Source organism: Haemaphysalis longicornis, unplaced genomic scaffold, assembly GCF_048455015.1.
Source record: "Haemaphysalis longicornis isolate Haplotype H1 unplaced genomic scaffold, Haemaphysalis longicornis Haplotype H1 scaffold_19, whole genome shotgun sequence".
NCBI classification, from domain to species: Eukaryota; Metazoa; Arthropoda; class Arachnida; order Ixodida; family Ixodidae; genus Haemaphysalis; species Haemaphysalis longicornis.
The window spans coordinates 1469330-1496955 of NW_027526288.1; positions in this window are offsets into that span (position 1 = coordinate 1469330).

Sequence of the window (27626 nt, forward strand, 5' to 3'; positions counted from 1 at the left end):
ACAGCCATAGGCGAGTGAAAGCGATCACAAAAATGAAATTTATAAAACAACAATCACTTGAAACTACAAAAAGACAAGCCGAACTCGGATCAGGTTAAGCCAACTTACTACTTCTGGTGAACGATGTAGCGGTGCACAGGCATCTCTCCAAATAAAATAGCTGGATTTAAGGTAACGCTTGAAACAAATTGAGGCGAGGATGGGCAATATTATCCTCATTGAGTTCGTTGTGCGAAGTGTGCAACAAGCCACAGTGACGTGTCTTAAATTCCTAAGAACTCATCGATGATCTGGAGAACAGGGGCCGCCGCAATAATTTACTTTTGTACAGTGTATACAATTGAATGAAAACCTGACATGAAACAAGAAAAATTTGGATATAGTTGCCCAAAACTTTGCCTTGGAGCTAGGACCTAACTGAATCGAGTGAGTTCACCATTTGGAAGTGCCGCATAGAGCACAGAAATGCGTACCAGTTATTGTCAAATTTAGCTGCTATAGAGATCAAGATAGGATACTATCCATACGATTGAAACTAAAATTTTGACTGCAGTATATAACTAACTGAACATTTTTCAATGGCGACAAGACAACATAGAAAAAAAAACTGTAACAATATGGCAGAGCCTGAATCTGACATTCGTCGCGCGAGAGGCTGGCTCTTAATGATTTGACACACGCTTACGATTTAGAAAGTCAAAGCGTGCTTACAATGTCCACTAATAATGCAAGTAGTGCTCAGAATGCCATCAGTTCCAGCGCCCCAGATGAAGCTCAAGCACTCGTGCGTGCAGAGCCGGGCACTTACACTTGCTCTTAATCGTGCCGGCGCTTCTTCAGATACTGAGATATTATTCTCGTCTGTAATTGTATTTGCTCTCATGAGAAGCGTTTAGAACAGATGGGACCCAATTAGCTCTATTTTCAGCTCATGCGACGTGGACATATTTGTTTTACCGAAACATGGCTATCGGCTACAGTACGTAGCAGCGTACTACACGGCAGCAAAGGTTACAAATTTATTGCTGCTACATAGAGGGAAAACAAGGTGATGGCACACTAATTGCTATAGCTCATGGCATTCCGCGTTTTCTTAAAAATGTCCAAATAAATTTGAAAACTGTTTGGGAGTTCGCTACTTTCATTAAAACAAAAAAAAATATAATTTGCGCCTGTTACCGCCTCACAAACGCGACCGAAGGCTTGGTTGATGAACGCCACCTTTTTCTTTATATTGCCGCTTTTCGGTCCCGTTCTTCACCGTTAGTTTTATTAGTTTATTTTAATTTCCCGAACATAATCTAGTACGGCCCATCTCCTTTTTGTAAACCTTTTTCGACGCCATCTGAAAAGTTTCTGAATGTTTCTTCGTGAATTCAACTAACCCAAGTGGTATCAGAACCGACCAGATGTTTCCGGATTCTTCTTGCCCACTTGATTTAATTTTCACGGCGCACCAATATATGTTTGCAAGTAGAATCCACCTAACTTACCACGGCGATCACGGCCCATTGCACTTGGCCTTCAAGGCCTCTAGGCCTCGCAGCATAAACACAACAAAACTAATTTGCGACTATAGGAAGGCAAATGCTGTTGCTAATAATGCCGAGGTAGCTAACTATATTGACACATATCTTGCAGATTTCCATCAGCGGAGCTTGCTAGAAAACTGGGATTTAGTTTGCGCCAAAGTAAATGAACTGATATCACCGCGTGTACCAACCAAACAAACTAAATATAATTCCACCGCGAGGTGGTACACGAAACCATGTCCTGACTCAGCAAGAAAATAAACGCCTATTTCGAATGCCAGACCTGCTCAACAGAAGTGATCGATGCGAATGCTATAGAAAGTAGACCCAGAATATTCTGCAGGCATCCGTGATGAGCAGGAACATTATCTCTTAGCACTTTTACCAGTGTGTTACCCAGAAATTCGTAGACCTTCTGGAATAGCCTACATAAAAAAATGGGGCAAGTTCGCACTAACGGTGCTAAGACTGGGCAAACACCGAAGATGGCGGCCGCACCAATCTTATTATTTGTTTGGGTAAGTTTATGCGGGGTTATATTTAGAGACTCGGCCATGTTTTCTGCGTGGTGTCATCGTTAGCCTCGTAAAAAGCAACGGGAACTCGGTGAATAAAATATGCACAATGTGCGCGTGATCACCGGCTTTGCGGTGAAGCTCCAAAAGTAGAGGAGGCGGCAAAAGGCTTGTTCAAAGTTCTTTGACTCACCCGGTGGCCACCGTTCAGGTTGTGTGGTCTGGCATGTCGGACGCTAATTAAGAAGTTGATTAACGTTATCGCTTCTTGGCTCCTGGGTGGCAATATTTCTCCTCTTAGCACCGTCAAACCTGCAGCACTCGTCGCAACAACCTATAGAGAGAAGCCACCAACCGACGAGTTTGGGAAGCCGGGCTTGTACCATTTGTGTCGCGCCTCCGACAAGTGGTCACATGAGTCCCACTCGAGCGCGGCGAGGCAAAGCTACCTTGAAGCCGAGCTAGCGCGCGCGATGTCGTCATCGCCCGACAGGTTTTTCCTGCGTACGTTCGTCGGCCCAACCACCAGCTGAAAAAGCATCGCTTGGAAAAAGACAAGATAATCACCCTAATTTATTTTTGTGACGAAGCCATAGTGCCTTCCCAAAATCCTTTGGTGTTTAATGTTGTTTTTCGCTAGTGTTCAGTTGTTCCTCTATCAGCCCTCTCTATCCTGAAGTCCAACAAAGGTGTTTCTTCCCAATTTTCCCGGTCATTTTCGACCCCTCAGGAATCACAAAAATGTTTTATTCCTTGCACTTACCATCCTCTTGCAGTACCAACCAAAGATACAGGAAGTGTTTAAAATAGACCAAAATCTGCCCATCTGCACCTTTGGAAAAATGTTGTGAACAGTCTTTAGTCACAGAGATTTTGCCCTTGGAATAGACATTGGGAAACGTCGTCCCCTTTCGTAAATGTGGTTGCACTCACGCTCCTTTTAACCACCACTCGGTATCTTCAACCAGCATACCGTGTAAGATAGTGGAACATATACGGCACGGCAAGATAATTTTCTTCTTAAAATCCTTTTTCTTTTTCACGTCACTCCAGCATAGCTTCCAATGCTCTTCTTCTTTTGAAACCCAGCTGCTTATAATCACCCATTAATTTAACTGTATAATAATCATATTTTCTAGGACCGTCTGCAATTTTTTTAGAATTTGGAAAAGCTTTTGGTTAGGTGAATCACAAACTAATAATGCTCTAACGGTCCGCCCTCAAGTTGTTTCCAAAGTATTACATAGATTTATGGTTTTCAAAGTCGTAATTTTCAATAGGTTACTGTAAATGATCACAAATCTTGACTAACCAGCGTCACGTCGGGTGTTCCCGAAGAGATCAATTCTTGGTCTGTTGTTTTTTGCTACCTTGATCACTGAAAGACTGGTTTCGGTTTCCCCTAGTTTTCATTTATATGCTTATGACACTACTTTGTCCCGTCGGATTACCTATCACCACAAAAAGATGTTACTTCAGCCTGGTGTAAGCGTCATATTGAAGTGATGTAAAAAATGAGGGAGTGTCATAAATAGGTCAAAATGCAAGTCGAAATACTTGACTCGACTCAATCCCTCCAGCGTATAGATTCAATGATTTTAGTTTGCAAGTGTTTAACTATAAACATGTACATAAGTCTAATTATGGCACTGTCATGAGCAATCCCCCCAAGAGACCAACTTCCCGAAGAAGACTAGTAGAAGAAGAGGAGGAAAAAGGAGACATGGGAGTGTCATGGGCAACCCCCTCAAGGAGGAGACTGGAAGAAGGAAAAGAAGAAGAGAGGCGCGGGGAGAGAGGATAGCGAGGAATGGCGATGCCTGCACGGAACCTCTAGGCACCGAACCTTGAAAGGCGCCCAGCCGGCGTCCTGACCGCGGCAACGATCCTGAGTGCAACAACGCACCCTTCGCGGCTTCAGAGACGACCACCAGCGGGGCTACCTGGCTTGAACGCTCGGGCTCCGCACCCGAAATAAGGTCCCCACGGCACCCGTGGCTACGCACCCTGGTCTCTGGCAGCGTGTCCGGCAAGCCTCTCAAGGGGTCCTCGACTACCGGACCCTAGTGGCTACAGCTGCAACCAGCAACAGACATCAAATGGAAAGTGGGCGGAAGTTAACTGTATATAGTGCTTGCGCCCCGAACGTTTTACGAGCGCTCTGGTGTGTGGAGTCGCGCGCGTTATTGTCGTTGCATATTAGACGTCTTGTTTTTTCTGCGTCCAGTTTTCCCAGCTAATTGACGTGACAATTTTGTCGAGCCTGCCAGGATTCGAACCTGGAATCTTCTGACGTGACAGACACCAACTTTATCTTCTCAGCGGGAATTCGACATGAATGGAAATAAAGCCAATAGGATGCTGGAATTCGTGCACCATAATTTTAGCAAGACCTCGTCCTCACTAAAATTACTGCCATATAAAACTTTTGGCAGCACCAAGCCCGAGTATGTTGTTATTTGGGACCCATTTTAAGGCACTGTGAAACGGGGGTGCTATTCCAGAAGGGGCGAGTTTGAGCGAAGCGCCGTCTAAGTCCAGCTGTCGAATTGATAATATCATGATAAAATTTCGAGCTCGGCTAAACGCCTCAATAATGAGATTCATGCTATTTACTGATTATTGAGGTGACGCAACTGGTCTTTATCAGTGCGTTCTCTCATTCATCTGTTGCACCAGTGTCTACTGGGAGCGAGCATATTGCCGCGAACCATGCATTGGGTTTGTTTATTTGTGTTTTGCTTTTACCGCCCGGCTGCGCCGGTCTGTGTTATCTCCGTGCCAAGGGAAGCGCGTGTTCCATTCTTTCTTTCTGTGCCGCATGTGTTATCTGTTCAGATAGGGAGAGCATTCCGATCTAACGTGAACATCCCGGAATAATCTTCTTGCATCTACAATGCTCTCGATGCGAATCGACGGTTCCAGAACCACGCGCGCCGAAAGATAAAAAGCCTGCAGAGCAGACGCCGGGGCATTCGATTCTGCGACGCTCGCCGACGCACGTACGTCACTTTGTTGACCACTGCTTCGCCGCCTCTGTATTCTTTTCAGTTGTTAGGGGAGCACAAGTTCGCTCCAATAAGCGTGTTTCTTTTCCAAACAACTGCTTCGTCCTTGGCTACGTGACATCTGGTGGAGGTGCAGGGTACGCACCCTTTATGCCCACTACAACCTCTGGAAGCCGCCAAGCCAGTCCAACAAGAGCCAGCCTCCGCGTGCAAGATTTACCACCCGAGTTCGGTCTACTACCGGAGAAGACTAAGAAGAAAGACGTCGCAACCAGCACCATGCTCAACCAAGCCAATCCTCCTGTCGTTCTGCAGCAGCCACGGGAACCGCCATCATTCCGAGGAGCCCCCGCAGAAGACTCAGAAGAATGGTTGGAGAAACTGGAGCGCGTCAGGAAATTCAACAGGTGGGACGACGCAGAAACGTTCCGGCACGTTTTCTTTTACTTGGAAGATTCGGCTCGCACTTGGTTCGAGAACCACGAGAGCTCCTTGACAAACTGGGCTCAGTTCAAAAGCGAGTTCACTAAGACCTTCACTACCGTCGTGCGGAAAGAAAGAGCCGCCCTTTTGTTGGAAACGCGCACGCAACACCCCAACGAAGGTGTCGTGATCTTTGTTGAGGAGATGAAGCAGCTATTTCGCCGCGCGGACCCCGAAATGACGGAAGAAAAGAAGTTGCGCTTCTTAATGCGCGGAGTCAAGGAGGAACTGTTTGCTGGACTTGTCCGAAATCCGCCCAAAACCGTCGCCGAATTCGTGACCGAAGCAAGCACCATTGAGAAAGCCCTCGAAATGCGTGCTAAGCAGTATGACCGCAACTTTGTTGGCGCGGCCAATGCGAACGACTTTGGCAGCACGCGGATCCCGGCCGACAGCCTACGCGAGACTATCCGCGCAATAGTGAGAGAGGAGTTGCGGAAACTTCTCCCAACGCCGCCGCAGCCCCAAGTCGCTTCCCTCACTGACGTGATTAGAGAAGAAGTGCAACAAGCGTTGGGAACTTCTACGCCATCTGAGGTACCCCGAGAGCCACAAGCTATGACATACTCCGCGGCTGTTCGTCGACCCCGCCCTGCTCCAACACGCCGTCAAGAGGCCCCGCCGTACCGCCGCCCACTGTCACCCGCCCGACCCCCTGTAGCCCGAAACCAGACGCCGAGGAAGACGGACGTATGGCGAACTCCCGATAACCGTCCTCTGTGCTACCACTGCGGAGAGGCCGACCACATTTACCGTCGCTGCCCATACAAGAGACTCGGACTGCGTGGTTTCTCCGTCAACGCACCTCGCCCTCTCCCTGGCCAACGACCACGTGAGATCGACGAGTATCTATCTGAAACCAGCCGTGGCCCAGCGCGTTTCAACCGTTCGCCGTCGCCCTACCCATACCAATCGCCGAACCGCCGTAGCAACGCTGACTTCGCCCGTGGAAGGTCCCCCAGCCCACGCGGGGGAAACTAAAAGCAGCAACTTCTGGAGGTGAAGTTGCTCTACGGCGAAAAACCGGAAACCCTCCAACGACGCAAGGACGCGCCGAAGACAGTGATTCACGACATGCCCTCATCCCGACGACCCGACCTAACCCTGATGAGACTCCCGAACACGACGACAGCTATACGCCGCGACGCTTACCCGACCAGACCGAGACGTCCGCTGAGAAGACATGGACAACGACGACGCACAGTGCCCGACCGTCAACACGCACAAGCCGAGATGCGACGCCCCGACGCACCCGGAACTCGAGGAAGGCGGCATCCGACGTCAAGGTGTCCCTCGACGGTTTTGATGTAGTCGCCCTCGTAGACACGGGAGCCGACTACTCCGTAATGAGCGGACCATTTGCGTCTAAGCTGAAGAAAGTTATGACCAGATGGGACGGTCCGCACATACGCACAGCAGGAGGCCACATCGTGACGCCAAGTGGAACGTGCACATCGCGCGTCACCATAGATGGCACGACGTACCCTGCAGTGTTCGTCGTTTTGCCCAACTGCTCCCGCGACGTAATTCTCGGAATGGACTTTTTGACAGACAACGGCGCAATAATCGATCTCCAGACGAAGTCGATAACTTTTTCCTCCGACCACTCCATGACGCCGGAATCGAACCCCGAACACCGTGCAGCTGTAAGGATCGCCGATGATCACGTCACCCTGCCACCCCGCGCAAGCTTGATGATCACCGTCTACTGTGAAGGTGCTGCTCCCGACGTCGACGCTATCGTGGAGAGTGACCGAAGGTTGCTTCTTGACCGCGGTGTGTCTGTCGCAAGAGGCATTGCGCGGTTTAAGCATCGCAAATCCCACGTTTTGGTCACCAATTTCACCGAGGAGTACCAGCATTTAAACAATGGCGCTGCAATTGCGTTCGTCGAAGAAACGCAACTAGCAAGTGACGTGATAGCAGTCGCCGACTTTGAACGCGCACCCGACGATACCTTCAAGCTTCCGCACCCCTTCGACGTGAATCCGGCGCTACCGCAAGAAGAAAGGAACAAGTTATTGGCTTTGCTGCGTCGCTACAGCGAGTGTTTTTCGTCGAACTCAAAGTTACGTCAAACACCTCTGGCGAAGCACCGGATAATAACCGAGGATGGAGCCCGACCTACCCGACAGTCACCGTACCGCGTCTCTTCCCACGAGCGCGAAGCCATCCGGACTCAAGTCGACGACATGCTCAACGACGACATTATACAGCCATCGAAAAGTCCGTGGGCTGCGCCGGTCGTACTCGTGAAGAAAAAAGACGGCACACTGAGGTTCTGCGTTGACTACCGGCGATTGAACAAGATCACCAAAAAGGACGTGTACCCTCTGCCACGAATCGACGACGCCCTCGACCACCTCTGCCATGCGAGGTACTTCTCATCGATGGACCTGAAGACCGGCTACTGGCAAATTGAAGTGGACGAGAGAGATCGAGAGAAGACTGCATTCATAACCCCGGACGGCCTATACGAGTTCAAGGTAATGCCGTTTGGGCTATGCACGGCACCAGCAACGTTCCAAAGAGTCATGGACACTGTGCTAGCTGGCCTGAAGTGGCACACCTGCCTCGTATACCTCGACGACGTTGTGGTATTCTCCCGGACTTTCGACGAACACCTCGCAAGGTTGCAGTCAGTACTCGAGGCCATCCGTACGTCGGGGTTAACGCTGAAGCCTGAAAAGTGCCGCTTCGCGTACGAGGAACTGAAGTTTTTGGGCCATGTCGTCAACGCCGCGGGAGTCCTGCCTGACCCGGCGAAAACTTCAGCCATAGCGAACTTCCCAAGGCCGAAAGATAAGAAGGGCGTGCGCAGATTTCTTGGACTGTGCGCATACTACCGGCGCTTCGTCGCAAACTTCTCACGCATTGCAGAGCCGCTCACGCGCTTGACGAAAGATAGCACCGCTTTCAGCTGGGAAGACGACCAAGAAAAGGCATTCTGCGAGCTGCAAAAACAGCTGCAAAGCCCGCCCGTGCTCGCTCATTTCGACGACAACGCCGAAACGGAAATACACACGGACGCCAGTGATATAGGCTTGGGTGCCGTCCTTGTCCAAAAACAAAGCGGGTGCGAAAACGTAATCGCCTATGCCAGCCGTGGTCTGTCGAAGGAGGAGAAAAACTACTCTGCCTCCGAAAAAGAGTGCCTGGCTATTATATGGGCCATTTCAAAATTTCGCCCATACGTGTATGGCAGACCGTTCAAGGTTGTAACAGACCACCATGCGCTGTGTTGGCTCGCCAATTTGAAGGACCCCTCTGGCCGTCTTGGGCGGTGGAGTTTGCGCCTGCAAGAGTTCGACATTACAATCGTCTACAAATCCGGCAGGAAACACTCCGACGCCGACTGCCTGTCCCGCGCCCCTGTCGACCCACCACCACAAGACTCCGATGAAGACAGTGCGTTCTTCGGGGTTGTTACGGAGAGCGACCTAGCCGCCCAGCAGCGTGCCGACCCCGACTTGCGAGTAATGATCGACTACCTCGAAGGACGTAACGTCGCCGTGCCTAGAGCGTTCAAGCGTAACTTACCAGCATTCAGCCTCAGAAACTCCGTCCTCGTGAAGAAGAATTTCAGCCCCGGAACAAGAACGAATTATCTACTTGTCATCCCCGCAGACCTTCGTGACGAAATTTTGGAAGCGTCCCACGACGACCCGTCTTCCGGACATCTCGGCACAGCTCGCACTATTGCAAAAATTAAGGCGAAGTACTTCTGGCCCCGCCTTACATCCGACGTCACCCACTACGTTCGGAGTTGCCGGGACTGCCAGCGACGAAAAACGCCGCCGACAAGACGCGCCGGACTTCTACAACCGATCGCCGTCCCGCGGAGGCCCTTTCAACAAATTGGAATGGACCTTCTAGGCCCGTTCCCGACGTCACGATCGGAGAACAAGTGGATTGTCGTAGCGACAGACTACATGACGCGCTACGCAGAGACCGCCGCTCTTCCGCGGGGGACTGCACAAGAAGTCGCCAAGTTCTTTATAAACCAAGTTGTGCTGCGACATGGAGCCCCTGAAGTCCTAATCACGGACCGCGGAACGGCCTTTACCGCGGAGCTGATGCAAGGAATCTTACGCTACAGCAACACGGATCACCGAAGAACGACGGCGTACCACCCCCAAACGAACGGACTAACAGAACGTCTGAACAAGACAATTGCGGATATGCTGTCCATGTACGTCGACGTTGAACATAAGACTTGGGACGAAGTCCTCCCGTATGTCACGTTTGCGTACAATACAGCGACGCAGGAAACTACGCAGATGACACCGTTCGAGCTTGTCTACGGAAGACGACCGACTACGATGCTCGACGCCATGCTTCCGCATGTAGAAGACGACGACCTCAACGCCGACGTCCAAGGATACCTTCAACGTGCGGAGGAGGCCCGCCAGCTTGCTCGAGTTCGTATAAGGGACCAGCAGCTGGTGGATGCCGGCCGCTACAACCTCCGACGCCGAGACGCCGAGTACCAACCAGGGGATCGTGTGTGGGTTTGGACTCCCATCCGACGACGCGGGCTGAGCGAGAAACTTCTGCGACGGTATTTCGGACCCTACCAGATTCTGCGACGTGTTGGCCAACTTACCTACGAAGTGATCCCCGATGGTGACTCCGGCACATCACGACGACGTACGCGGCCCGAAGTCGTCCACGTGGTTCGCTTAAAACCTTTCTACGAACGATGACGAACTTTTATTTTCATTTTCGGACTGTCGCTTATGTTAGCATCGGGTCGATGCACTCTTAGAGGGGGGGGTAATGCCGCGAACCATGCATTGGGTTTGTTTATTTGTGTTTTGCTTTTACCGCCCGGCTGCGCCGGTCTGTGTTATCTCCGTGCCAAGGGAAGCGCGTGTTCCATTCTTTCTTTCTGTGCCGCATGTGTTATCTGTTCAGATAGGGAGAGCATTCCGATCTAACGTGAACATCCCGGAATAATCTTCTTGCATCTACAATGTTCTCGATGCGAATCGACGGTTCCAGAACCACGCGCGCCGAAAGATAAAAAGCCTGCAGAGCAGACGCCGGGGCATTCGATTCTGCGACGCTCGCCGACGCACGTACGTCACTTTGTTGACCACTGCTTCGCCGCCTCTGTATTCTTTTCAGTTGTTAGGGGAGCACAAGTTCGCTCCAATAAGCGTGTTTCTTTTCCAAACAACTGCTTCGTCCTTGGCTACGTGACAATATCCAACTACTTTATTTATTTCGCGTTTACAATACTAATCTGTATTTCAATACAAAGTACATGTATTTTTATTTCAGGCGTTCATATGAGTTTTTTGTTTAAAATTATTTGCCCTCAGAAGCAGTTTCTGCCGACGGTGGGTGGTGGACGACAATGCAATCACGTAACTAGGGCCAACTGGCAAAAAAAACGAAAGTGGGTGATGGAAGTGCCACATTCAATATTATTGCTGCTCGGTATGACGTTATCGAAACCTATCATCCGCTTTTCAATAACAAATTTCCTCAGGCACTCAACGCTGCTTACATGCTTCAAAGGCGGGCGCCTGGAAATACGTGTATAACAACTTCTTTAATGATGCTTTGTACTTTTATTCGCCTTTTTATTCGATTTCGTTTTGTGGTCTTTCGGCATAAATTACATTGATCGGCTTCTTTTCTCCAATAACGTGTTTGCGTCAGTTTCTTCTTTATTTGTTCGCCTTAGTGCGTCAAGTACGTCAGCAAGCAGACTGGAACACGCAACAGCCTCCCTAGAATTAAGGTTCTGCGAAAGTGGTGTGCACCTGTCCTACTCCCTTGAAATCACGTTGAGGTGTCACACTGCATGCACTGTTCTACAACTTGTACTTCACACAGTGTTATGAAGTTTGCGAATGGGGCACATTAGCTCCTCCAAGCTCTAATCACGGGCCAATCCCACAAGTGGCCATGTGCTACGAACAAAGGAATAGCAACAAGGACAACAGCTCTTCAGATTTGTTCGCTTTATTTCCGATCGCTCTTCAACGCCCTTGTCCGACAAAGCTCTCCGCAGTCCGTTTTTTTTCTTACAAAGTTAAATCCCTCTCTCCCTTCTATTTCTTAGCGCCCTTTCCACTCCCTCGCACCTCCTTCTCGGCGTCACGTTGTTACATTAAAGTAACCGCGCATTTTTCTTGACGCTTTCGTGACGCAAGTTCTTGCGAACACATTGCTGTCAGAATAGCTTTTACGTATATGCGTCAACAATCAACGGCGCGTCTATTCTCATAATTCTCAACTCTGCCCTTTACCCGCTATACATGCTCTTATTCGAGCCAAAGGACGGTGACGCTGAACAAAACCAATTGAAGTGTGTAAAGGACACGCGATGTTGATTGTATATGTATTTACCTCCACGCTATCATGTCAGTAGCGTTCTCACAAGAAATGTGCGGCACGCGACGCCTCAAGCGAAATTGTCTGCCGCGCTGACGATAACAAAACCAATGGTCACGCAACGCCTAATTCAAAACGGTTTTGCGAGCTGACAATAACTGAAGCGCACGTTCCGCCTGCAGACGGATAGATGCGCGGTAGAATCTCCGCAAGCCAGGTCCGCCCAACCACCTAATAAAGAGGAGAGGTCAGGGAAACACGTCTCTAGCGATGATATTGCGCACACACCAGCTGAATGTCGACTGGTGGCGGTCGATGGTTCGGTCGCTACCAACCCTTCCTTGGAACATGCCCGTCGGGTGAAACTGCAGCGAACAGAAGACTTGCTCCTGGGTGGTCACGGAGCGAAGGTTCTAGTTTGTCGCAAATGGGGGTCTTTCGCCAGATGACTGCAAAGCGAATGCACAGTACCTTTCGGGAGATAAAAAATAGCTCAAAATTCTTGCATAGTTCTCGGCTCGTATGCTTGAGAATTTATGAAATACATGTGTGTCGCACCTAAAGAATGTACTTGTTTTCTTCTACTGACAATTAAAGCACAGAGATAGGTGTCAAATTTTTTGTGAAATATATAAGAACACTCCTATTTTTTCACAGGTATTTCCTAAGCCATTGTGAAATAGCTTGGCCGAATTCGCTGAGTGCATGCCATGGTCACGTCACTTAACATGAAATGTTTTCTTCACCGCTTGAATGAGTTAGCACTCGAGTGTGCGTTGCAAAATATTTTACCATTAAGATCAAGCTGAACAGTTGCCCACACTTAGGAAACTTCAAAGCGCACCTGGTAAAATTCCACGCTTGCGATATATGAATTATGATGCCCCAGGGTAGTACCATAGTCACGCTGATGACTGAAATAAACTTAAACAAGTTATAAATGGCCTAAGAAAATATAAAAGTAACTACCGCTTTCGTCAGTTCCACACACTCAGCACTGAAAGGCTCGCGCTGTTATTCCACCGACACGCCAGACCCGCTGCTACTGGAACTCCAGGCTGTATATGACGCAATCAAAGCTGCAAGTGCCCTCCCTAATATCAAAGAGGCGCATATATACACAGACTCACTTAGTGCTGTGAAGCACCTAAAGCAAGTGAAAAAGACTCCCCTGATTTGCCAGAACATTCACAGCCTCCACATGACAGCACAGCTAATGGTACGCGTACATTGGGTACAGGGGCACGGTAACAATTTTTTCAACCAATTAGCGGACAATCTTTCGCACTCTCCGGCCCCACCTGAATCTGAATCCGCCCCTAGCCCTCTTCCTAGTGATCCACGCTCCCGCCTTTTAGCCATGAAATCTCTTCTGAGAAGGGACACACGTGCCCTAATTCCCCCGTGTGTCTGCTCCCTCCCCCCTAATCTTTCCCGGGTGGAGGAAGTTTCTCTGAGGAGGCTTCGGGCTGGGGTGGCTCTCACACCTTCAGTCACCTGGACTTGGAGACCCGCACCAGGAGACCCAGGAACATGTCCCAAGTGTCCGGCTTCGGCGACTGCAGCTGATGTTAATCACCTCTTGTGGACGTGCACAGGAACCAGAACAGCTCGGGACAGTGCGCTAAGAGTGGTTGGTCTTCGGTGGGATAAACCGGGGGACTTCAACCGGTGGGTGAACGAAGACCGCTACTGCAGGTCGCTGCTGAACTTTTTACATGAGACCGGACTCCATGCCTACCTTTAGACTTGTACAGGGTCATCAATTTCCTGACTACCTGTGCTTTTGTACCCGGTATTTTTATTCTACCTAATGTCTTATCTTTTCTTTATATGCCGCATGGCAAAAATGCGAATTAAAAAAAAAAAAAAAAACTGCCAACATTAAAGGGCAGCCAATTTTGAATTCGTTGTTATCTTTTTCAAACAGGGTATGACAGCTGCTTTCGAGCCCGTACGTTCGGCAAGGAGCTGCTAGAATTTCTTTGAAAACATGGCCGGTCGTATCTTTTTTGCACAAAAATATTTCTGAACTTTAAAAGATGCTTTTTCATTATTTTCACCGAAATTTCGGAACGCTTAACAGCAGATATGTTTAGGCTCTCCGTTTGCGCCACCCACGAACAATAGACATATCAAGTAAATGCCTATGCTTATTAGATACCCTTGCTGAGGGTTCACATTGTGAAGAGAGCCTGGCGTCATCCAGGACGGTCCGTGGTCTTGCGCCCCGTGAGGTTCTCGCAAGAAAAAGAAATACTGAGCACTGAAAATACTTAGTGCACATGAGCGTGCGTTCCTTGAGGAGCGCCGGGCGTCGTCTAGGCTTTTGCATGGGCGCAACGTCACGTGAGGGGCTCGCCAAAAAAAGAAAATACACCGAGCGCACATGAGTGCACGCTTCGTTACGAGTTCCCGGCATCATCCAACAACCCCCTTCGAGTACACTCTCCCAACGGTTCGTGGCGTGCTCTTTCGCGTGGTTTTCTACTCGCCAGTTCACGTACACTCGCGTCAGAAGTGGGGGGCATCGAACAGCACGCGCTACAGATCCCGAGTTCGCAAAGCTGATTGCCGCCAGTTCGAGCACTTGCTTACATGGTCCACTTATAAAATATGTTAATGCCAGCGGACGAAGCCATCTGACCCTGTCAGTCATGCAGGTTTTTCAGCAGCAAGTTTGGAAATTCATGTCAGGTGCAAGAGCCGGGTCTCCGACAAAGGAAGAGGGGCCGCGAGCTCTCCTGTTCTTCCAGTCTTGCAGCACTAGTGTAAGCTGCGACAATTTTTTGCTTAATTGTGTTACCATATGTGGCTGCGCAGCGTCGGCGGCGATTTACCAGTCCAGCATTTGTATTTTATTAAGGAGGTAAAAAGACCAGGTAAAAGGATCGTTTCACTGAAAAAAATCTGCTACGACCCTCACATTTTCTTAGCGCATACATTACACCTAAGTCGTTTTTAAGTGCCTCCGCATTTACATTTCTAAAGAAAGCGGTATTCCTAAATTAAACACCTCGCACTACCACTTACCAAACATTTAGGTAACGTTATTAAAGTATTTCTACGCGGAGCTTCGAAATAAAGTACAGAATAAATAGCTAATATAAGTGCTAATACTATAGACATGTATGAACTAAAAAAGTGAAATACCAATAACCTCTGAAGTACGTCAGTAAAATACGTCTAAATAGCGCCCACAAAACAAGTGTCATCAATACCCAGAGTGCGTCTTTAACATAGTCGAAATAATGACCCATATACAGTACCAGACACATAGTCTTAACCTCGGGTAATTCGAAAAAAAAAATATTGCATGTACTTCCAACGTCTACTAGATATACTGCTTAGACATAGACGTTCAGATCTTTTTGGGACTTTGCAGAGATGTTAGTGGTTATCTGGGGTGTTCTCAGCGCGTCACAGTAACGGGGTCATCTACAAACTGTATTGTCGCGCAATAGAAAAACCAGGCCTTCCGGTAGCATGCCGATTGCAATGCATCTAGTTTTCCAGCGCCGGCAAAAAAAATACCCATCTGCAGTAGCAAAAAAAAACGTCGAATTTCGAAAACTGAGACAGGGAACATCATGAAATGTCAAAATAACGAAAGAAGACGCCGCCATATTGCCAGCCGGAAGCACGTGACAAAACTGAAATCCTACCACTCAAAGCTTGCGGCACATTGACGAATTCACAAATTGTTCATGGAGTCAAGGTTGGAGCTCCAGCAGAAAAAAGGGTATCGAGATAAACACGCGGAAGAGAAACAAAGCGTTACTCGGGTCTTCCATGCTTCACTTTCACTGTCAAATTTCTGGGCTAACGATTTCTCCCGTACCTCTTTACCGTGCGCTTTATCTGTCCCCTTAAGTTTTTCTTCGGCGGTAGCGGTATTTTCATTTGTTGACTTCGGTGTGGCTTCGTCACACAGGAAGTCTTTTCCTGGTACTTGCCGTCCATGTGCCTTGTTTATGGAGCGGCGAAGGCGGCAACGGTAAATCTGAAGCCGGATTTCAAGTATTTTGGAGTGAGGCGCCAGGAGAATTGCGCCCAGTCGAGCGATGGAGCGTCAGCGCGAGCGGGTGTGTTGTGCGTGTTCGGTGTGGGTGAGAAAGAACCTGTGAGAGTACTAAGAGTTGCGCCAAGTGGTCAAATTGAGAATTTGTTGGCAAAAACAACAGAATTGTGAAGCATTTTGCATTCACTGTCTCCTGGAATTGCGCGGGAGTTAGGATTCGACCGGCCTCACGAAAGAAGACCACCACACCGTACGTTAATAATTCAAAAACTTCACAAATTTCTACTGCTTCTGTGAATTCGCTGTTTCTTTTATGTTTATGTGTTGCACAAGCTCGTATCAGCAAACAATGCCCCACCGGATGCTTGGCTCTTCCTTGACTACTCTACAAATGAAATACGTTTGTAATTAAGCCGTAATATCACCTACTGTCACAAGGGCCTGTTTAGGCTCGGCTCAGCAGTTGCAACTTCTTTGGCATTCCATAGGACAGCCTTTTATTATGATTTCGCGGAAGACATCGTGCCTACGAAGGTACGAGTAATGGGCGTTAATCCTGTCACTTCCTGTGTCGCGAAAATGCCCCGAGCAACAATACATCTTCACGTGTAAATTGTAGGTCGCCTACAAAATTTACCTAGAACTGAAACTTCATTTATTCAAAAAAGCATATTATTCTCTTATGTTGAGATTAAACTGCCATGACGAGTGCGGCCTATATTGCGAAAATGTTGAAAGTTTTTTTATTATAAAGTGAGATTAGGCAGCTGGGAAATGTTGAGCGAAGTGAAGAGCATGAAGCCTGGCCACATGAGTTTTTACAGCACCATTGCAGCCGGTAAGTTAGTGCGCGTTTTGAGATCCGCTTTTTCGTAAGTTCATTTCCACCACTGCTGCTCCCGAGCATTAGTATACCGTTGTGCTATGTTTTCACCGGGCATCCAGACGTTATGATTCATTCATACTTTCTGTTACCAAACTTACCGGGAGTTACTATATCTGTTAACAGCAGCGAGGGCTGCAAACTCTTCTAACCTGGTACCAGATTTTGCAGGTCGAAGGTTATACCACTCTGTACACTTCATGAGACGTTTTCAGAGACTTATTCGGCAGTTTGAAAGAAGATGTTACCATAATATCTTTCGATTTGCCACCGTTTCTCTGCTATTTATGTAACACTGAAAGTACACAGACACTTATAGATACATTTTTAGCATGCTTTCTCACTAGTACAATACACTTACCTTGCAATCGTTATAAAGGCCGAAGACACGCGGCAAAAAGTCAGGGTACGTTAGCGGCAAGTGGTTATCTGTAATATAAAAAGCAGTACCTTTCTCAAAACAAAATCCAACATTTCAACCTGCGGTGGCTAGACAACCATAACTGCGATTCTACCATGTGTATTTGCCTACTCATATGTGTTGAGCGCAGTGCAACGCATTGGCGGCAACAGTCGTCACAAAGCGTATGAACACTAAAAAATCCTAATGCAAAACCAACATGTGTACACAGGAAAGAGGTGAAACGAATACGTGCATTTATCAGGCTGACAACTGAAATAATTTATTCTCTAAAAACATACAAAACAAGTTTATTGTCCCGCACGCCGCGAAAGAACCGTTGGCTGGTGAAGGTGTGTTGCATTTTTGCAGCCCCTTTATATCATGGTGGTGAATTCCCGTGCAAGCCCGTTACCTTCCAAGCATTGTTGTCCCGCGCAACGGCGGAGCGCCAGGCCAGGGAGTCGATTGTGCCTATTTTAACGGTAGGTTCCCTGCTTCACCAGGGTACCATGCAGAATGCAGAAGGTTACTTCCACTGCCACGGTGGGTGCGGAACTTACAACCTACTATGGCAGGGCATGCCGCCAAACTCACTCAACGCGCGGCAATGCGGTGTTGTAGAAGGCCAGGGGACCCCGCTGACGGACAAGGGTTAGGGGTCGCTTGCAAGAGTAACGGCAGCTTTCTAAGCGTGAATTCCCCTTTCAAGGGTCTGCAATCGACCAGGAACGTCTGTACGCAATAAATAAGCCGGGAGGCGCCCGCAAGTACGCGGATTCTAACACGGTACCTCCCGTATACCGCGCGAGTGCGGTAGCTCTGAGCCATGACTGCAGTCTCAGAGGCACAGCTCATGCCCTGTAATCCTATGTCCTAAAATCTTATGTCCTATAAATTGAATACACGTTTCATTTATAGGGGCATAACATTCTTTCCTACTGAAATACTCGCGCAGAATGTTCACGTATAGTCACAAAAGAAATTGCTGGTAGCCACAAAGCAATGCAATCAGTCTCCTCATTTCTGTCTGTTGTAAAACGCTATCTCTGAAGACGAGTTTATACGTCTAAAATCTAAAAATTTGGGTTTGTCGGTGCGTTATTCCCGCGATGAAAATAGCGCAGTTGCTTTAAGCACGTAGCGTGAGGCAATAAATATATATCGTTGTTTTATCAACTGTTGGCTTCCTGCTTGTGCTGTGCCGTCCAGTGCGTATTTTCATGACTTCGATTTTCTACATTCGCATTGACAAATTGGATACTTGTGTCTATTCCATTGATGTAATTGTTTGTGGTTATTGTGATTCCTGTACACATAAGGCGTTATTCAGGCAGTATTACAAATGTAACGCGCAGAGCATTTCTTTTTTGCAAAGTGTGACACGGCAGCTAGGCAGAGCGCGAACCAGTTTGGCTTTTCGCTCTTTTTCAGTGTGTTTGTTGAACGTACACATGGCAGGGACATGCGAACGCCGAGTTGAAATGCCTAAACCTCCGGACGTAAGTACTGTTTTAGTAATTTCAGAAAAAGTGTTTTCTTGTAAGGCGGGAATGAAAATTTAGGAACCGTATTTATAACACGCATTTTAAAACTGAACATGTTGGACTTCCCTGATAATAGGTAAGGCTGGAAAAACAAATTTATCACAGGTAAAGATAAGGGCTATCTTCAAGCTGCAGTTTACTCCATGCGGGTCGAATGAACTTTACTTGTATGATGAAAAGCGGCTACATTGGGTAAGGGCAAACAAATCAATAATACCCACGCATGCCATCCTCTAACACAAAAGCCTTCAGCGAGTTTCAAGTCATTTCGTTCTGGCCCTTGGTTCAAAGGCATTCCTTTAAGGAATGAATGCATGATGGACAATGAGAGGCACACAACTGACCGACGTCCCGACACGACTACACAGGTGGGGTATGTCTGGTATCACCATGCAGTTACATGCACACCACCGCACTGTAAGATGCGCCATTTTCGTGCTCCCAACTTGTGGAGTCAGGGAAAGTGGACATGGATGGGAAAAGTCTTGAAGTGTCCGCTCCATTGCCCATGTTTGAGTATCGCAGCTATACCGGCATTGCTGCCAGCACGCAACAACGTCGGTGGTGATGGCATACCGAGAGCAAGAACTGCTCAGGAAACCTTGGGCCGCCGGTGATAGGCTGGGCGCAACGGGATAGGAAATCTCGGATACGCCATCTTTAAAGCGAGGTGACTTGCTTGGCTCCGACGGCCACACGCTTCCTGTGGGTCTCAACTCGGCCGGTCGCCCTTTTGCTTACGGTAATACGAAGATGATGACTTGCTCGCCAGCTCATGGGCACGCACATTTTTACAATATACAGTTACCGCGCGTCCACCGCAGTGTTGGAGAGGAGTATATGCGAATGCACTTGTCTATGTACTGGTTGACGCACTATCGTCGTCTCTGTTACCAAAACGATGGCAGAACGGGTGAAAGGGTAAAATAAAGCTAAATACAACAATAGTCCGTAAGAAACGGACGTCAGACCTCACCTGCACAGTGTATTTCTATGTGTGTGAGGCCGCTGGAAGATACAGGATCTCCATTTTCAATTCTGCGCCGTGTAAACGTTCGGGCTTGTGCTAGCCCTTACAGGATGAACACAAAAAGGGGAGTTGCGGGCGCGCTATGTCGATTGTGCCGTTGGTTTTGTCTAATAGATTCTGCTGTTCCGAGGAAGGTCTTTCGATTCTAGAAAGCTGTTTTATTAACCATAGAGCCAGGAAGCAAGAACAATCGATTTCCCTACTCATTACCCTACGTGCGGTTGGAAGACATGGTTTAAAAATGTTCAGATGGTCATCGGCAGCAACAATACGGCTTTGCCTGGAGTTTAAGCTTGGCGCATCAAAGAGAAAGCAAGCGCATGTCTGATCGACACTACGACCGCGTTGTACGGTAGGGAACTAGGCTTTTTAATAAAATGCTATGAAATCCTTTCAGAAACATCTTACAAATACATAGTGTTGTCTCTTTTTGTTGCGTTCCTGCATGTCTTCCATTCGGCTCCGATTCTGAAAAAAATGCCGGGAATGGAAGAACATGGCAAAACCAATAAATTAGCAGGGAGCAACGGCTTCTCCTGTCGGCTTTGTGATCACTGAGCTCTTCATTTAACGAAAGATTATTTCTACCTAGCCAGCAACCAGTTCTACTTCACACACAGCGCCGTGACAGTAATACAGCGCGTGGTGCAACATCATAATGCAACTGAGGCAAAAGCAACAAAACCTAAGTTTGCAGCCCCTCTAGAATAATTACACAATTCCCGCAAGTTATGAAACCTCCATCTACCCGTGTACAAACAATTGATGACTCGCTTTGCATTCACAACATAGATTACCATTTTGGAGAGGAAGAGAGAGACACAGAAAATATATACATTTATTTCCGAGGTCATTGCGAAGGGTGACGAGAGCACCGTCCCTGTAATGGTCGTCCGCTAACCCGGAGTTCCCTGGTCCCTGCCGGGCCCTCGTTCTCTCTCTATGAGTATGCGCAGAGTCCAAAGGTCGGAGCTCGACATCCGGTCCACCTACTGCTTGCATTTGGTGCGAAGATTGGGTGTGAAGTATAACGAATGTTGGCGGTCCCGTACTGCATCCTTCTGCTTTCCCACGCTACTCTCTTTTGCTGATAGCTGTTCTGTTTCTATATCGCTCACACCAGCCTCGTTAAAAAGAGGTAATAGCATACCACGGCGGTTCGGAACCACTGATGCGCCGCGGAACTCTTGTGGAAGCGCTGGGCGGCCCTTGCAGAAGAGGAGGGTTAGGAGGTAAGTAAATTACACAACTGGAGCGTGAAACAGGTCAATTTATTAGTGAGAGAGTGAAAAAACTTTTATTAGGCACTTCGTGAAAGCGTGGCCCATGCGCCCTTCCAACATTTCATAACTCAGGCCAAATTGAATCGGAATGGGTATTCGCTTGACAAATATGTATTCCTAAAAAAGAATATCCTGATATTGATACATTATAAAACTCCAAGGGAAGTTTTAGACCATTAATTGGAGAAGGGGGAAGATTTCTGTAGGTACTACCAAACTGATTGAACGCTCAGTGGCAAACTTTGCTCTCATTACTCGGTGGGTATGAGCTCCATGAGCTCATTTTTACCTTCGACACGTTCATGCTCAAGGCGATGTTTCTGGGCGTCAGAAACAGTGACAAGCCGTGTGCCTGGGGCAGGTTCTGGAAAGTCGCATGCATGTGGCAAATCAATGTGGTCACAGGATTCGTGAATGTGGATGTGTCCAAAGCAGATAGCCACCGGAACTTATAATATCATTCAGCAGCCTAAATGAAGAATGGTATTTGCTGCTCAACGGGCTCAAAACACTCTGAAAATTTTTAAAAAGCCCCTGACAGCACGGTGAAACGGAAAAAAGTGGCTGAAGGAAGCGATCCTTTGCGGGTTATTACGATATCGTGAATGTGTCATGGCCTTTTTATGCTCCGTAGGGTCGACGATTACCTGGGTTGTCTTTGCGGACTAGTCTTCCGCGGACCCCAAAAATGATTTCGCGGATCACCAGGGGTACGACAACAACAAACGAACGTTTATTGGGAGGAATGGCTCAAGGCTGCATGGTGAAAGGTGGGTTGGAAGGAAGAAGGTCTCAGTTGTCGGACATAAGTAATGCGCTTAAGTGGGTTGGTGACATCACTGCCACAGACAGGGCAGAAGCAATGGTCTCCTCTGGTTATATCTGTTGGCCATTGAAGGTTGAAGGGGTTGACACGCAGCGCCTCCACATGCTGTAGTTTAATACATTTCGTAAATTCGTCGGTTTCAAAGCTAGAATAATAAATCTGAAGATTATGACGTCGTTGAGACCGGCCATCGTTCTCGTGCTCGAATTATCTCTGTGTTGACGTAGAGGACCGTGCCCTAGCGCACGGAGACTGGCAATAAAATTTTGTAAGTGCCTGCACTGGGCTCCGCAATCATTTCGTTTTTCTTTTTCCTCGCGTAATTTTCACTTTTTCGTACCCTCTACCAGAACCGACCACCTCATGTTGGCATCCTTGTAGGATTTCATAATGATTCAACTGCGCTAAGGAAGGCTTGTGCAGCCAAAATGATACATAACCACACGAACTCAATTTCGCCTTTGGCGAAATTTCCTCTGATGAGGAATATTCCTCAGAAGACCGCCCATGGCTCCTTTTCATCTCTGGTCATTTACGCTTGCACGTGTTCTTTGCTTGCCTAGGCGGGTCGCAGTGTGTTTATTGAGATATCCTAGAAATGTGCTGGGAAACTTCGTCAGTTTTAACGGGTGTAGAGTCTACAGCTTTGCCAAAAATACCTCCATTGGTACCCACAAATCGCCTGTTTGCACGCCTAAATCGTAAGCGCTGTGCCCGTAAAGACCCTGAATAACGCGAGGGCGAAAACCCAAGACATCGGCGTCGCTCGCTATGCTGACGTCTTGGGTTTTACCCTGGTATTCGACTTCCACAGTGTCAAATGGCACTGAAGTTTTAAAGCGAAGCTTTCCTTTGCTTTTTTCTCAGTTTTTCCGAAGCCTGCTGCCGCAGTTGCTACTAATTTGCTGCGGGGTGTACCCGTGGGGTTTATCGTACTCCAGCTTACGCTTGCATCTACGTACTATGACCAAGTTACTCGAGATAACGCTTTCCTACTGCCCGCGGCGGGGAACCCCTCCTTTATAGGAGCATGCCGTTGTCTGCGCTCGGAGACAGTGGCGTCTCCGCTGAAGGAACCGTGAATAAAAATGTTGCGGTGCCAAATCCTTCAGCGGGACGCTTCCAAAAACGATGATTCTGCGTCCACTATCAGAATATGCCGATGATAATCTCAGTGTAGGAAGACAAGTGCGAAGCTATGCCACCTAATTACCTCCTTTTAACTCGATTACCATCTCTCTGGAAACCACTGTCATTCAACAAAGACACTAATGTTCCAAAGATTTTGCATTCCAGCAAGTTTTTCAGTCTGATATATAGCGTCTATTCGCAAACTTCGGCAGTGCGCGTATTAAAAATATAAACCAGTTCCACTCAGCGTGAAAAACGTCGACTGCGCAGAAGCGGCTTGCCACAGGGGCTGTCGCACAATCTCCAGAATATTTTCAGTATCAGCCTGGGGTTGATACCAAACGTGTGTCAAGAGAGGGCGCAGCATCCCGTGAAAACGCATATAAAAACACTGGATGGAGTTTCCAATAATTTCGAAGAAATTATTGCGTTCATTCATACTTTTAAAAGCAGAGCATTTCTTTAACTCACGATGTCCCCCGGCGTTGTCGGTGTGCCTCGGCGTCCGCAACAGCCGTTCCAGGTGCGCCCTCTCCCCCACTCCCCCTCTCCCGCATCACGCTACCCTCCTCGCTCTCAACAACAGGTCCGCACACCTCCCTCTACACTATATAAAAAAATAATACTTACTGGCGCCTGGTTTCGATCCCACGACCCTGCGCGCGGAACGCAAGGTGCATGGTGCTCTACCCACTGCGCGACAAAGCCGACACAGAATGAAAGGCTACGAACGCGCCTTATATCCTTGACTCATTCAAACTACGTCAAGAAGCTGCTGATACAACACATTCACTACCTGTGGGCGGAACGCGAGGTACATGGTGCTCTTCCCACTGCGCCACAAAACCGACACAGAATCAAAGGCTACGAACGCGCCTTATATCCTTGACTCATTCAAACTACGTCAAGAAGCTGCTGATACAACGGAATCACTACCACCAACTCCCCAAACACTAAACGTTAACGCAATACACCCACCCCCTATGCGACGCATTTACTCGAGTCCCCCTCGCGGGGAGATGGGCCCTTTTCTTCATAACCCTCACAAGCGTTGTTCTGTCCACTGCAGGACGAAAGCCTCTCCCAAAGATGTCCAGCCACGCCTATCTAGTGCCTGAAGGCTGATAGTGTGATGAGTGTATAACCAAAGTGTGACAAGGTGCGATATTTTTCTTATTTTGCATAAGCCGACTACTGACCCAAAAATTTTAGGTTCCTTTTTATTAATTTTATCATTGCTTAACGTCCTCGCGAACCCAAAACAGCACTTTAAATAATTCAGGGAGCGATAATCAATTACATTCAATGGCCAGAAAACCGTCCGCTTTGGTTTTGCCGTGCTTGCAGCCCGGAGGGCGCGTGTTACGGAATCACGGAATGACCTCACCGAATTGTGCGAGCCTCAAAGCAACGCAAACCTCGAAGAAAGCGGTGTTTAGACCGCCCCGCCTCCCGAGCTGAACGGATGAGCTGCCTGAAGGCTTTAGGGCTAGCATTACGGCGGAAATTTGATGACTGCTATAATTAAAAGAGCTCATGGCGGCTTCTGTTGCGATTCTCGGCTTTATTATCGTCCCTTTCCCCGCAGGTGGAACTTTGTTTTTGGTAAAAGTAGCTGTCTGGCAAGCGGCTTTGCCTGTAGCTCTGGGTACGTATCACATCACTTCATGAACGGGTAAGCGCCCAATCGCAGCTCGCCGGGCCGCGCGCGTGAAGTGACGTCATCGAGTTACTTACGAGCACCGCTTACGAGCGTTGCAGGCAGACAGCTACGCCACTTCTTCTCTCTCACGGATTGACGTCACACTGATGTCGCTTTGCTGCGCTCCACTCCGCGTGCTCTTCCGTCGGCGTGATAAACCATATCAAATGGAAGTGTGCTCCACGCGCCGCAGGCCGCTCATATTTCAGCCAGGGTATTCTCTTGTGTTATGGAAGCTAAGAGTGCAATATATAATACCAAAAATTGGTGTCGGTACTCCTTTAAATTGTACGAATTCGCGGCATAGCAACTTCAGCGTTCGTGGGAATGGAGCAGCGCTATAATAACCCGCAACACTTTACTTATAAGGAACGTGTGCCTCTGTGGCGCTGTGGAATTGACATCTGCTTCAGAACGCGAGTGACCCGGGCTCTATCCTGACCAGGGGATGTGGTGATCTTTCCGAGTCGATTTTGATTGATTGATTGTAGCGGTTAACACGCGGACGCAACGCGGGCGAACAGGCACGCCCTTGGGGAAGGCTCCAGATTAATTTGGACCACCTGGGAATCCTTAAATGGGCGCGGAATTCCCCTACATGCGGGCGTTTTCGCTTTTCGCCTCCATCAGAAAAGCGGCCGCCACGGCCGGAAAAAAATGTTTCGAAGCCTCACTTTGTGTACATGACCCGATGAGGTTGTGCTCTGTCGAGGTTCGTGTCGCCCGACGAGCGAAGACGACACACGGGGCCCCTCAAGTGTTCCACACTTAGAAATGGCGGGTCCCCCAATGTGGTCCCAACCGACGCAAACTGAAGCTTTACACTCGTGCCTGTTCAGCATGCTTTTATGGAAGGTAAACATTTTCTTGTCGACGGAAACGTCGTTTGGAAGCGTTTAAACCACGTTCTGCTCGACCATCACGTGTAAAGTCGCTCTTTTAGGACTCAATACCCGCCACCCGCCGCAGGCGCCGGGAACGTGATCCACAGGTTTACTGCGGCTTCACCTCTAACATTTTCTTTTGGATCACGGGCGCGATACGCTGAGGACAGCGTTATCTGGTGTAACTTATCCGGGCGCCCCTCCAGTAGTTCCACCAGCACCTCTGGCGCTCCATGACGAAGGCAGAATTATTTGGGGTACTATATATAACTCAAAGGTGCAAAATAAAAAAGGAGCGGATGCACCAGCATCCCGGCAAACGAGGAGGAACTCCAAAGAGAGCTGCACAATTAAAATTTGCTCCGAGATTTCTTACAGGACAACAAAAATGGAAACGAGTGGCTCTTATACTTTGTCGATAGATGAAATATACGCCTTGGCTCCATTATGTGAGGAATCGTAATTCGTCGACATGACAAAAGGACGCTTGCAGGCGATCAATAGGCATACCATGCTCCCCTCTGGCGCAGAGCTCGCAATGGTGGGTTTGTCAACATAACACCGGATTTCAAAGCTATATGGTTGTGCAATGTTTAGAAAGCGAAAATAAAGCCATCGCCTAATATTCCAGTTAAAAAATATCTTCGTGCTTAATAAATATTATGGCGACAAGCCCGTGCCTATCATGATTTCGAAAAGGTGCATTTACTCGGAAAGCATGAATGTTTTCTATGCCCACCATAGCCGTATGTTAACATTCTTCTCTCCTCAACTCCACATATGAAAGACTCTTGTCCCCGTTTTGCACACAATCATGAATAGGTGCCTGCCTCCGCTTCTTGTTTTGCATGTTTATTCAAGTGTTTTGAAATTGTAGAGATTGTTAAGCCGAAAGCGGTCACTGTTTCCGCTTTAAAACCAATCGACTGTACGTTTACGCTTGGGAAATCATATTGACCAACAATTTCGAGTACCTTGTGCCTAGGATGTGTTCAACCTGCATTGGTAATCTCAAAGCGCAACAGGTAAATCCAACTCTGGAGGTCGTACATATAAATGTATTTCCGTGTTCTTGTAGTACTTACTGTGGTCGATCAAAACTCTCCACTACACACGCTCGCCTTGAGTTGAATTGTGCTTAAAAAAATGTTCGTCCCAATAAACATTCCAGGGCTCGTTTGGGCGCAATGGCCTACGAATGAGACGTACTGTAGTTCTAAATTCAACGTACATTGTCCCTCGATAAATTCCGTACACCCTTACTCGACTTGCCTGAACGTAGTCATAACTTTACCCTCTGCACCAGCCAGCGCATTAGCCCGTTTTATTACAGTGTAGGGGGCTAGTTTTGTTGAAAATACGGTTGCGCAACTCAGCCGGCGCTGGTTGTTTGGAAATTACGCCATGACCAACTCCACGCTGGTCGTAGTAGTCAGGAGTGCATGAGTTAAAAAAGCATAGTAAAAACGCGTTGGTAGGTTTGTAGTTCACTTTCGCGAAGACAATCTTCGCCCTTACAGCTAGGCCATGATGGTGATGTAGAAGAAACCAGAAGGGGACGACCGCACATTTAGCACCAAATGAACTACATTGGCGCAGTCAAGGGAGGTGCCCTCCCATGACTGTGCCAATTAACCCTAGGCCATCAGCCCCGAGTGGCTGCGAAGCAACTGATCCCGGCGGTGTTCAGACCTGTAACCCAGCAAGGGTGCGAATAATCACTGGATCCACACAGGCCGCTATTGAATCAGAACCTGGCAACGTTTAACAAGAGAGCTATATTTAGGGAGCCCAGTGTAGAGGGGTTGTTCAAGGAATTATACGGCATAAATGGGATGTAGATTTGTGGTGAAAAATAACGCAAGAAACACAGAGACAAAAAGAAGAGGGGACAATGCCCAATGCTGAAAGGGGCTTAGTAAGGTTAGGAGGACAGTGGAAGCCTTTACTCTGCTGAAACGGGGACACGTCCCGTGTTACCGTGGTCTAGCGGACAGAAAGGAACTGGGAGGGAGATTTCCAGTCAATAAAAC